The sequence below is a fragment of the Nyctereutes procyonoides genome, unplaced genomic scaffold (assembly GCF_905146905.1).
Source record: "Nyctereutes procyonoides isolate TBG_1078 unplaced genomic scaffold, NYPRO_anot_genome, whole genome shotgun sequence".
Lineage (NCBI taxonomy): Eukaryota > Metazoa > Chordata > Mammalia > Carnivora > Canidae > Nyctereutes > Nyctereutes procyonoides.
The window spans coordinates 20,833,428-20,846,216 of record NW_026575122.1 but is presented as its reverse complement, the minus strand read 5'-3'; positions in this window follow the sequence as shown (position 1 = coordinate 20,846,216).

Below are 12,789 nucleotides of genomic sequence, written 5' to 3'. Positions count from 1 at the left end.
TTTCCTAGACATCCTCACCAAAGCTTATTATTTTTTGTGTTTTTGATTTTAGCCCTTCCGACAGGTGTGAGGTGATATCATGGTTTTTTTTAAAAGATTTTATTTATTTATTCATGAGAATACACAGAGGAGAGAGAGAGAGAGAGAGAGAGAGAGAGAGAGAGAGGCAGAGACACAGGCAGAGGGAGAAGCAGGCTCCATGCAGGGAGCCTGATGTGGGACTTGATCCCAGGTCTCCAGGATCACACCCTGGGCTGGGCTGAAGGTGGTGCTAAACCGCTGAGCCACCCGAGCAGCCCTCTCATCATGGTTTTGATTTGCATTTCCCTGATGATGAGTGATATTGAGCATCTTTTCATGTATCCATTGGCTATCTGTATGACTTCTTTGGAAAAATGTCTCTTTGGCTTCTCTGTCCATTTTTAAATTAAATTATTTATTTCGTTTTAAGTTGACTTGTCTAAGTTCTTTACATATTTTGTATATTAACCTCTATCAGATATATCATTTGTAAATATCTTCTCCCATTCAGTAGGTTGACTTTTTGTTTCGTTGATGGTTTCTTCTGCTATGCAAGCACCTTTTATTTTGGTATAGTCGCCACAGTTTATTTTTGCTTTTGTTTCTCTTGCCTGAGGAGACATATCCAGAAAAATGTTGCTGGGGCCAATGTCCAAGAGATTATTGTCTATGTTTTCTTTCAGAAGTTTTGTGGTTTCAGATCTCACAGTTAGATCTTTAATCGATTTTGAGTTTATTTTTTAATATGATGCAATAAAGTGGTCCAGTTTTATTCCTTTGTGTGTTGCTTTCCAGTTTTCCCAACACCATTTGTTAAAGAAACTGTCTTTGCCCCATTATATATCCTTGCCTCCCTTGTCATAGATTAATTGACCATATAAGTGTGGGCTTATTTCCGGGCTCTCTATTGTTTCATTAATCTATATGTCTATTTTATTTTGCATGTGCCAGCAACATTCTATTTTGATTACTACAGCTTTGTAGTATAGTTTGAAATCTGGGATTGAGCTACCTCCAGCTTTGTTCTTCTCATGCCAAGATTTTTTTTGGATTATTCAGGATTTTTTTGTGGTTCTATATGAATTAAAAGATTATATATTCTAAATTTTAGATTTGACATTAATTTTTCCAATAAGCTTTCTCTGATATTGCTTCCCCTCTTCTCTAGCCAATCTATATTAGAATATGGGGTACTTTATATAAAAGCATTCACACACTCACTTAAATTTTTGTTAAGTATCTGGTTACTGCTCTGGATTCTAGAATGAACAAGAGAGACACAGTCTCTGCTATCATTCTAGTTGGTAGAACAAGAAAATAAATTAGTTAATTAATAAATAAGTACTAATTAGTACACAGGAGAAATTTAGCTAGGACAGGCCCACAATCCTTTACCCAAAACCATAGGACTATACATATTTTCAAATTCAGGGTTTTTTTAAATTTAGAAAGGTAATATAGTTGCTCATACTATTTGTTGAACCAACAAGGTCTGAGGCAGCACCCCATAATCAAACACATTAATGGGACTGCAGTAAAATATATAAGTATTCATAATACATTGAATAAAGATTATAGTACTAATTAATTTGCACTCAAATTAAGAGAAAATTTCTCTTCATTTCCAGAGATATTTGCATTCAGGAACTGTAGATGAAGATGATGGAATAGAGAGGCTTGTGAGGGGGGCCTTGAGACTGGGTGAGCCAAGAAAGCCTCTCTTAGGGAAGCAACATTGAAACAGATATGGGAAAGGTGTATGAAGATGTATGACATGAAAAAGTCTGGGGATAAAGCACTCCAACCTGGAAGAGCTCCTCAAAGACTGAAGCTATATTTTAATTAACTCTTTAATTTTCTGCCTCCTACTTTATTTCTTTTTTTTTTAAGATTTTTTATTTATTTATTCATGAGAGACCCAGAGGAGGGCGGGGGGCAGAGACACAGGCAGACGGAGAAGCAGGCTCCATGCAGGAAGCCCGACATGAGACTTGATCCCGTGCCTCCTACTTTAGATCATAAATTCACGAACTACGGAGATCATGTTGTTCTGGTCCATTCTGGCAATGTCCTCTGTGTGGACAAAGGTGACTGGCACAGAGCAGATGCCCAAAAAACATTTATTGAAGCCATTTTATTGAATTAATAAAATAAAGTAGCTAGTTATTAAAGTGTTAGGTCTGGCAAGACCAATATGTAACATAAAGAACAAGATCTTAAAAACCATAGAGGAAGTTAGTAAAAATGACACTCAGTGGCTTCAACTTCTATCATTTTGTTTTGTCCACTAAACTTGGGAGGCATTAGTTACTCACAAGGATCACCAGCAGTGCCTCTCCACCAGCAGACACTGAAGAAAGAAAGCCCTCCCTCTGGGATGCTTGCCCGTGGGGCAATAAGATGTGTTTGCTAAAGAGCAAAGCAGCTGCTGAGATGCAGTCATAACTAATAGTCATGCCCTCCCCCCCAGCTCAGGCCCACACCCTTCTCTCTGTCCCAGCTCTTGGGCCCTCCCTTGGGCCAGCTAAACTCCCCAGCCTTCCCAGTGTGGGGAGACATTGCATTGCTCCTTCAGAGCATAAATCCATGTACCAAAACTTACATCAGACAAATAGTCCACATAAGTAAACCCCCTCCCTAGAGCCACCTCAGAGTGTCTCCCTGCTTCCTCCTACATGTTCCACTTTGAGATTTCCTCATACTTGAATTCCTTCAAGTCTCTTCTGGAACCCTGTAGTATGACAAACATATCAATCATAGCATCAGAGGCTAAAAGAAACATCAAGAGGTAATTTGAGCCAAATCTTTCCCATTTCCAGACACAGGCATATTTAAACAAATTGTAGAAGATGAGAATCTATTACCTATTTTATTTTAAGCCCTGGAGACAGGAATTCCAAGATCTTTAATCATAACTCAAGTTATTGACAGAGATGGGTGGGTTACTTCTCATCCCAGAAGACCATGACGTGGTCTTTGATTACATTTAGTAACATTAAAAGTTTAAGAAGTTATCAGAGACTTATATTAAGGAATGAATGCTAACTGGCAATAAAGTCAAAACCTATAAATATATTTTTTGTGTTCTTGGATGTGAATGTCAAGACAATCAGTGCTTTGGAGACTTAAAATAAGGAGATGGCTCGGATACATTACAAAAGGATAACCATTCACCTTTATCACAAATAAAGTCATCGATACATTGGTAAAACAATGCCCACAGGTCTATTCAGTCATGCCCACTGGCGTGGCAAATAACCTTCATTAAACAGAGCATTTAGACTTCATCTTTCTTCCTCCACTAAACTCTTAACCTGTTAGGTTCTCTTCTGTTTGAGAGCCACTAGCAGTGGTATATTTGGGGTTCCCTCTAAACAAACTGATTTCTAAAAATGCTCTTTTTCAAGAAAATTTGGAATCTACACACCTGTATTCCAGGTCCACTATTCTTTAAAAAAAAAAAGAAAGAAAGAAAGAAAAACAACACTGAATTTTATCTACACTATACAAATCACAATAGAAAAGCACAACAAATAACAAACAAATGATCTTTTTTGAACAAATACTGTTGCACAAATCACCATGGCATATGCAAGGCATCATGATACACACTGCAGAGGATACAAAAGAGATCAAAATGCAGTTGACCACCTCCAGTGAAACACCTCTCCTATAAGACAAGATGCCTGAGGACATGGCTACCATCCACGGTGGCTTGTGTTAGTTGCAAGAGAGAGACCCAACAATGTGCAATGGGCATACAGAGATCTTCTCAGAAGACACATTTGCCTCTGCCAGAGAAACTGAGGACAGTTTCCCCAGGAAAGTAGCGTTGGAACTTAGCCTTGAAAGATAGTGAATATCTTACTGTTTTTTTGATTGCAAGAAGAAAGCTATATCTCAGACTGGCTTCAATAAGGAAAGGTTTTGTTTCACATGACAAGAAGACCAGAGGTAGAGAGGGCACCAGGTTCAGCATGAGTAGCTTCATGAAGTCCATTAGATTCTATCCATCTCCTCCCACCTCTTTCAGCCTCCATCTTCACGTGTATCCTTACTTGAGTTGTAGTAGTTCAAGCACCATATCCAGCACAGCCATGGCCTAATAAAGATGAGGGACAGGCTCCTCGTTGGAAAGAGAAAGCCTTTACCAGCAGATTTCTTTTATATTTCATTGGCCATGAATGGGCCAAAGAAAGTTTCCTAAACCCATCTCTGCAAAAGAAAGGGAGTCCCCAGGATTGGATTAGACCACTCATCCTTGATAGTGGAAAGGATTTGGAGGCTTCATCACAATGGATAGTCTGCAATTACACAGGCAGAAATAGAGGGTTGGGCATTTCCAGTGGAGTGTGTCATTATTTCAGGAAACATAGGAATCTAATTCAGCTAAAGAATAGGGAAAAAAAAAAAAAGAATAGGGTAGACAGAGGGTACTGAAAAATAAGACCAGAAAATAACTGGGTCTGTATTGTGAAAGAATTTAATACCAAAATAAAGAGTTTGGATTTTATTCTCTGAAACAAAAAAAGATGTTGAATATTTTTTGAGTGAAAAAATGAATGGTCAAGGTTAGAACTATATTTTAGTAGGACTATCTTGTTAGTAATTTGTAATGGATTATGATAGAAAATCAGACAACTGAATGACCTAAGAGGCTATAACAATAGTCTGGCAAATCATAAAAAGGAGTCAAATTAAGTTAATGGCAGTGGAGCTAGGGGGAAAAAAGAGGTTTTTTTGGGAATTTGGCAACTAATTGTAGGATATGAGGGATTAGAGAGAGAGGTGGGGTAGAAGATGACTCAGAGCTTTGAAGTCTTGGAAGCTGGACCAATGGAGGCATTATTCACATTAGAAGGGACATCAAGAGGAGTTGTTGTTTAGCTGGTGGGAGAAAGGGCAAGGCTTTACCACTAACTTCTTAAAACTGTCCTTGACCAGGACCTTAATATTCAGCACAGATGAAACATAAAACAGGAGTGATAAGTGGTAAAGTCTGTAGAAGAGACATGCTAGTTGTTTTCCACCTTTCCTCGTCTTTGATTTCTTTCCTGGGTCCCTTCATTGTCTGGCAGTTACTCTCTCAGTGGATAAAATAAAACATATAGAGAAGATATGATTCAAATAAGCCCATTTTGCTACTTGACTCAAAGGTTTTTTGTTTTTGTTTTTGTTTTAAGATTTTGTTTATTTATTCAAGAAACAGATAGAGAGAGGCAGAGAGTGAAGCAAGCTCCACACTTGCAGCCCGATGTGGGACTCATCCCAGGTCCCCAGGATCACGCCCTGGGCTGAAGGTGGCGCTAAACCGCTGAGCCACCCGGGCTGCCCAGCATTTTTTTTTTTTTTTTTTTTAACAACAAAGTTTCAGCCAAAGGAGAAGTTTGCCATAAGGAAATCTAATGAAAGAAAATAGAAATCCTCAAAAATAAACTAGTGATTATCATATTATATGAAAAAAGATTTTCTTCCTTTCAAAACAGTCAACCCCAAAACCCCTTTTGAATACTCTCCCTAATATGGCTTTGTTTACAAATATAGTTGATTCTTGAACAATATGATTGAACTATTGGATTCCATTTATACACAGATTTTTTTTCCAGTAAATACAGTATAGTACCATAAATATATTTTCTCTTCCTTAGGATTTTTTAAATGACATCTTTTCTCTAATTTACTTTATTGTAAGAATACAGTATATAATATATATAACATACAAAATATATGCTAGTCAACTGTTTATGTTACTATGTTATTATACATATACACGTTATGTTATTTATGTTATTAACGTGTCCAGTCACTGGTAGACTATTACTTGATAAGTTTAAAGGGAGTAAAAAGTCACCCATGTATTTTTTGACTGCATGGTGAGGAGAGGGTTGGTGCCCCTAACCTCTGAATTATTCAAGGATCAACTGCTCATACCCAAAAATGTTAACTGAACATGTATGGTGATGCAATTCTTATCATTTTAATATTAAAACTACATCAAATGGGATCACAATTGGGTTTAAGATTTCATTTATCTTTGTTCTCCTTGACTGTCATGGTCAGTGCAGAAAACCTACAGCTTTGCTACTGTGACTATAAGTTTTAACCTTGCCAGATGCCTAGAAGCTAATCAATAAGAGTTTTTAGCTGATTGAGCAATGGCATAGTGATTTCAATTTTGTATTATGCATTCTATGTTGTTCTTCTACTGCTGAGTGACAAATTGCCACAAGTTTAGCAGCTTAAAACATGCCCATTGATTGGTTCACAGTTCTATAAATCATAAATTCATCATGGCACGACTAGCTTCTCAGCTCAGTATATCCCAAGGCTGAAATCAAGTTGTTAGTCATCTGAGATTGGAAGTTCCAAGAAAACTCTACTTCCAAACATATATATAAATATATTGATAGAATTCAGTTTCTTGCAGTTGTAGGACTAAAGTCCCCATTTCCTTGCTGACTGGTTAGTTCCTAGAAAATACTCTCTGGCGCTTTCCATCTTGTCCCCACTGACAGTTTATACCATGATGTTTGCTTTCTTCCAGGACTGCCAGAGAGCATCTCTAGACCCCTCTTTTTTTAATACCAACCAAAGAAAACTCTTTGCTTTTAAAGAACTTGTGTAATTAGGTTAGGCCTACTCAGATAATTTGTGTCTTAATATCAGCAGATCAGTAAGTTTAAACACATCTCCAAAATCCTTTTACTATATAAGATAACATAATCACAGGAATAACACCAAAACACGGAGGTCATGGAGCCATCTTAGAACTCTGCCTGCCACACAGACTATAATATTTTACTTATTATTTGCATTATTGTTTGTAATAGCTACTATAGCTATTGTAAATTCCTAATAAATTCTGAATACCTTAGTCCTTTAGTTATTCTCCAAAGATACTAAACTCATCTCTTTTCTTCCAGTTGACTTTTTGAAATTGTTTTTGTTTGGCCTTACTTCAGTTACACTTCTTTATTTCTTTTTCCCTTTATTTCTCCTTCCTTACTCATTTCACTTTCCATCTCCACCTTCCTCTTTCTCTAGGTTAGTATATTATCAGTTTTGAGTACAGATGCTCTGTAATTACTTCTAATGATATGTTACACTCCTAAAGTGTTTCTCATCAAAACCTCAAAACTTATGAGTCTTAATTATGCCTTGTGATATATATATGCCTCAGGATGAGGAGGGTGATTATTCCATTTTACAGTTGGGAAAACCTGAGATACAAACAGGTCAAGAATCTTCCCAAATCATCCAGTTGACAAAGGGAAGGGTGGAAGCCTAGTTGTTTGTTTTCTCCTTCCTCTGATAATTCTAAGGGAATTTTTTTTAAGTCTCTACCAATGATTCTCACTTCAAAGCACATCCCCTTTCATTGATGGGGTCTTTGCTGCCTACCAGAATCCACTCAGGAATGCTATGCTCAGGAAGGAGCCATTGATGACCTCAAGTCCTGATAGAATGTGTTGAGGGAAATCATGTAGGGGAAAGAGAACCAGAGGCAAAGAATTGTCCTAATAGTGGCCGGAGTTCATTGCCGACTGGGAGATCAGTCATATAGTCACCAGGGCCCTGAATGAAAAGGGAACATGGAAGCCATCTAGTTTTCCCTTGACAAGTGGTAAAATGAGTCTCAGAAAAGTAAAGTGGCTTAAACTTTATTCTAGAATGAGCTCAGAGCTGAGCTGGTATCAGAGTCCAGGTGTTGGGACACCCATAGCAATGGCCTTTCTACTCTGTCTCATATTTCTCTTTACTTTCCTATCTTTTGGGATAGGAAATGGATGTTTGGAGCCAAGACATTCGCACAGGCTGGAAGTTTGAGGTAGGAGGATGATACAGCCTTTAAATCGTTTCAAACTCATACATACCTAATACATTTTCTATGATATATGAAGAAATTCTTTTAGTCATCAATGTTTGAGAAGAAAGCAAGTCCTTTGTCCTTCATTTGTGCCTTAACTCTTACCTATCTCCTAAGAGGGAGATGGTCTTACCATCTTATTTATCTTAAAATATTTCTCTAATTTCCAAAATCCACTCCTGACCACCATGTCCTCTGCCCAAAACTGAATGTTTGGGGCTGAGAGAAAATGGTCACATTTGATGATAACACAGGATTACTCTAAACTTTGTGAGTTTCCCAATGTATTTGGTCTATTATTCTATAAAAGGAAATGGCCATTGACTGTAAGAGGATACAACTTATAATTATAAAGTTGTCATTCTTAATTAAAGAAGTTTTTCTTGGGCAACCTGGGTGGCTCAGTGGTTTAGTGCCACCTTCAGTCCAGGGTGTGATCCTGGAGACCCGGGATCGAGTCCCACTTCAGGCTCCCTGCATGGAGCCTGCTTCTCCCTCTGCCTGTGTCTCTACCTCTCTCTCTCTCTCTCTCTCTCTCTCTCTCTCTCTGTGTGTGCGTGTGTGTGTATGTGTCTCTCATGAATAAATAAAAAATAAATTTTTAAAAAAGAAGTTTTTCTTGAGGTACTTTTGAAAATAATTCTTAGAGGAAAACCAAACTTCTGTGGAGAACAGGCTGTCAAATAAACATTTCACATGTGCAGGTGGAAGCAAAAATGTCATCCAGTCAGAGGTTCATAGGTACCCAATGCTCAAACCAGAAAATTGCAAAGCAGCATGAAAATTACAGAATTTGCCATTTTATTCTGCCTGAAATCTTAAAATTAACCTGCCTGTGTGTCCTTTTCTTGATTATGGCCTTATAGCCCATAGTGCTGAAGGATGAAATCTATGAAAATCCAGAAAATTCTTTGATCCACTCTAAACTTTTTTCAAAATCAGTTATTTTTCAGAACATTCACCATTCTGTACACAAAATATCTAAAAAATCTTCTAACTGGAACTAGCCTGATATGGCTACAGAGACTTCCTGAAACATTTTTTTTATTGAATTTGAAGTTAATTCTTTTTTTTTTTTTTGACAGGAGCTTTCAAATTTTATTTTATCTTTAGTATCTATCAAATTTCTTTTTTTTTAAGATTTAATTTATTTATTCATGAGAGACACACACACAGAGAGGCAGAGACGCAGGCAGAGGGAGAAGCAGGCTCCATGCAGGGAGCCCGATGTGAGACTCAATCCCAGGTCTTTGGGATCATGCCCTGGGCCAAAGGCAGGCACTAAACCACTGAGCCACCCAGGGATCCCCTATCTTGGAGATTTAACTGCATTCTTATTGCAGCTTTATTCACAATAGCCAAGACATAGAAAAACCTAGGTGTTCATCAGTGGATGAATGGATAAAGAAAATTACATACACATACACACACATACACACACAAAATGGAATACCATTCATCCCTAAAAAAGAAGGAAATCCTGTCTTTTGTCACATGGGTAGACAGTATACAAAGTGAAATAAACAAGAGGGAGCAATACTTTATGATATCATTTATATGTGTTATCTAAAAAAGCCAAACTCATAGAAACAGAGTACCATGGTGGTTGCTAGAGGCTGGAGGGTGAGGGAATGAGGAGATATTGATTAAATATTGATTAAATGGTACAAGCTTTCAGCTAGAGATAAATAAGCCTTGGGGATCTAATGTATAGCATGGTGACTATAATTAACAGTACTGTGTTATATACTTGAAAGTTGTTAAGATAATAAATTTTAAATGTTACCACCACATACATGTGTGTATGCATACACACACACACACACACACACACACACACAGTGGTAATTATGTAAGGAAATAGAGGTGTTACCTAACCTTATGTGGTAATCATTTAATATATGTCTGCCAAATCATCACGTTTATACTTTTTTTTTACATTTATACTTTAAATAGTTATATGTCAATAATATATCTGTAAAGCTGGAAAAAATTAATAAAAGGGAGTTTAATTCACACCCACAAACCTCTGGAGAAAGTATAAACTGGTAAATGATGTTGGGAAAACTGGCAAAGCTTAGGGGGAGAAATAAAACTAAACTCCTGCTTGAATTACAAACCTAAATGTGAAACATTATGTTGTAAAATTAATTTATTTAACATTGATTCAACATGCATTTATTGAGTACCTACTCTGTGCCAACTACTGTTCTAGGTACTAAGCATACATCTCAGTTTGCAAAACAGACCAAGATCCCTTGCTTTGAGGAGATTATATTCTAGAAAAGAAGATAGTGAAGAATCAACAAAGTAAATAATAATAATCAAATAAGTGAAAATGGGGCAAAAAAGAAATAAGGGTGGTTAGGAAGGACAAGTGTATGGGGTCACAATGTTTAAAAGGAGTGCTCAGGGTAGGATTCAATGAGAAAGTGATATTAGAACAGAAGCTTGGGGCACCTGGCTGATTCAGTTGGTGGAGCATGCAAACCTTGATCTTGGGGTTGTAAATTCAAGCCCCATGTGAGATGTAGAAATTACTTAAAATGTTTTTAAAAAATAAACAAACAAAAAAGAACAGAAGATTGAAGGAGGTGAGAGAATTAGCCATGTAGGTATCTAAAGGAAGAGGTAGCAGTCAGTGCAAAGACCCTAAAGGCAGATGTGCCCATCATGTGGTAGGAACAAGAGAAATGTCAGCATGGCTAGAATAGAGTTAAGTTTGGGGCTTCAAGTGGGAAGGCACTGGCAGATTTTGAGTAGCAAAGTGACATCATCTGATTTACATTTTAAAGGAATCCTCTGGCTGCTGTGATGCAAAACAGAGTAAGAGGGTAAGGGTAGTTGGATGGTAACAATATAGGTGGGACAAGACAGTCATGTGTTAAATACATTTTGAAGCTAAAATCACCTGAATTCCTGATAGATGGAGTGATCTGTATGAGAGAAGAAGAATGAAGCTAATATGACCTGAGTTTTTGGTCTTAGTAACTGGAAGGATGGAATTACCATCAATTGAGCAAATTAAGTACCATGTCAAAATATATATTTTGAGCTAATGGTAGGAAAGTACTTCTTAAGGTCCTGAAGTATGAGACAGAAGGCCAAAAATTGATAACTTTAATTATATCATTATTAAGGATTTCAGTGAAATGAATAACATCATGGAAAAAATAATTTTAAAGAAATTGCTTGAAATTTCTAAAATTTACAAGTAGTTAATATCTAAACTAGGTCAGGAAGTCTTACAAATCAACAAATAACAACAAAAAAGACAAGAACCACTCCCCAAAATGGTCCAAAGATAATTATGTTAGAAATAAATCAATAGACAATCATATGAAGAAATGGTCAGAATGTAATTTAAAAATTACAGAAAATCAAATGAAATTGACAATGAGGTATCACTTTACATCTAGCATATGGCAAAAATCACAAAGCAGGCTAATACCTGGTAATGTTAGAGACATAGGGATATGAGGACCTGTGTGCTGCTTGTGGGTAAGTAGAACAGTGTATACAATGTCAATATTTAGCCAAATGTAGTATATACATCCCTATAACCCAACAATCTCATTCCTGGGCATGAGACTTCCAGAAAATTTTTTACATGTAACTTTAAGTGGGATAATATAATAACATTCCTTTTGCTGTTATTTGTGATGGTAGAGGGTTGGAGATGATTTAGGTGTCCATCTCTGATGGAACGAATAAGTAAAATGTGAAAGACACACGTTATAAAATATTATGTGGAGATTAAAAATGAAAAGCTGAGAAGAGGGAACCCTGGGTGGCGCAGCGGTTTAGCGCCTGCCTTTGGCCCAGGGCGTGATCCTGGAGACCCGGGATCGAATCCCACGTCGGGCTCCCTGCATGGAGCCTGCTTCTCCCTCTGCCTGTGTCTCTGCCTCTCTCTCTCTCTCTCTGTGTGACTATCATAAATAAATTTAAAAAAATTTAAAAAAAAAAAAGAAAAGCTGAGAAGAATGCAAGCAACCTGCATGGGTCTTAAAAATATAATGTTGAGGGGTGCCTGGATGACTCAGTCAGTTAGGTGGCTGCCTTCAGCTCAGGTCATGACAATGGGGTCCTGGGATCAAGCCCCACGACCAGCTCACTACTCAGCAGGGAGACCACTTCTCCCTCTCCTGTCCCTCCCAACTCCACTTATGCTCCCTGTCTCAAATAAATAAATAAATATTTAAAAATATATACAATGTTGAAGGGTAAAAGCATAAATGACAGAATGATTTCTATACAAAAAAAATCATAACGTAAATGTAAAATATCCATAATGGTGGTATATCCATACAATGGAGTATTACTCAGTAATAAAAAGGAATAAACTACTGATACATGCAACAGCTTGGATGGATCTCAAGGGGAATTATGCTAAGTGAAAAAAGCCAATCTGGAAAATTACGTATTATATAATGTATTTATGTAACATTTTCTAAAATTACAGAAATGGAGAAGAGTTAGTGGTTGTCAGAGTTTGGGGATTGGTAGGGCAGAGTGTGGAGTCAATATAGAGGGGTAGCAGGAGGGAGCCTTTGTGGAGATGTTGATAGAGTAATTCAGCACCTGGAATGTAGAAGTGGTTACATGAAACTACACAAGTGATAAAATATATAGAACTTTAAGCACACATACATGCAAACAAGTGCTTGTAAAACTTCTAAAATCTGAATAAACTCTGTAAACTGTCAATGATGATTTCCTGGTTTAGGTAGTGTCCTGTGGTTACAGTGTGCCATGGCTATGGTGTACAATGGCACTGCAAGTGGCTGGCTGAAGGATTCCTGGGACCTCCCTGTACAATCTTCTACAACTTACTGTCAATCTATAATTATTTCAGAATAAAAGTTGAATGTACACACACACACACACACACACTAAAT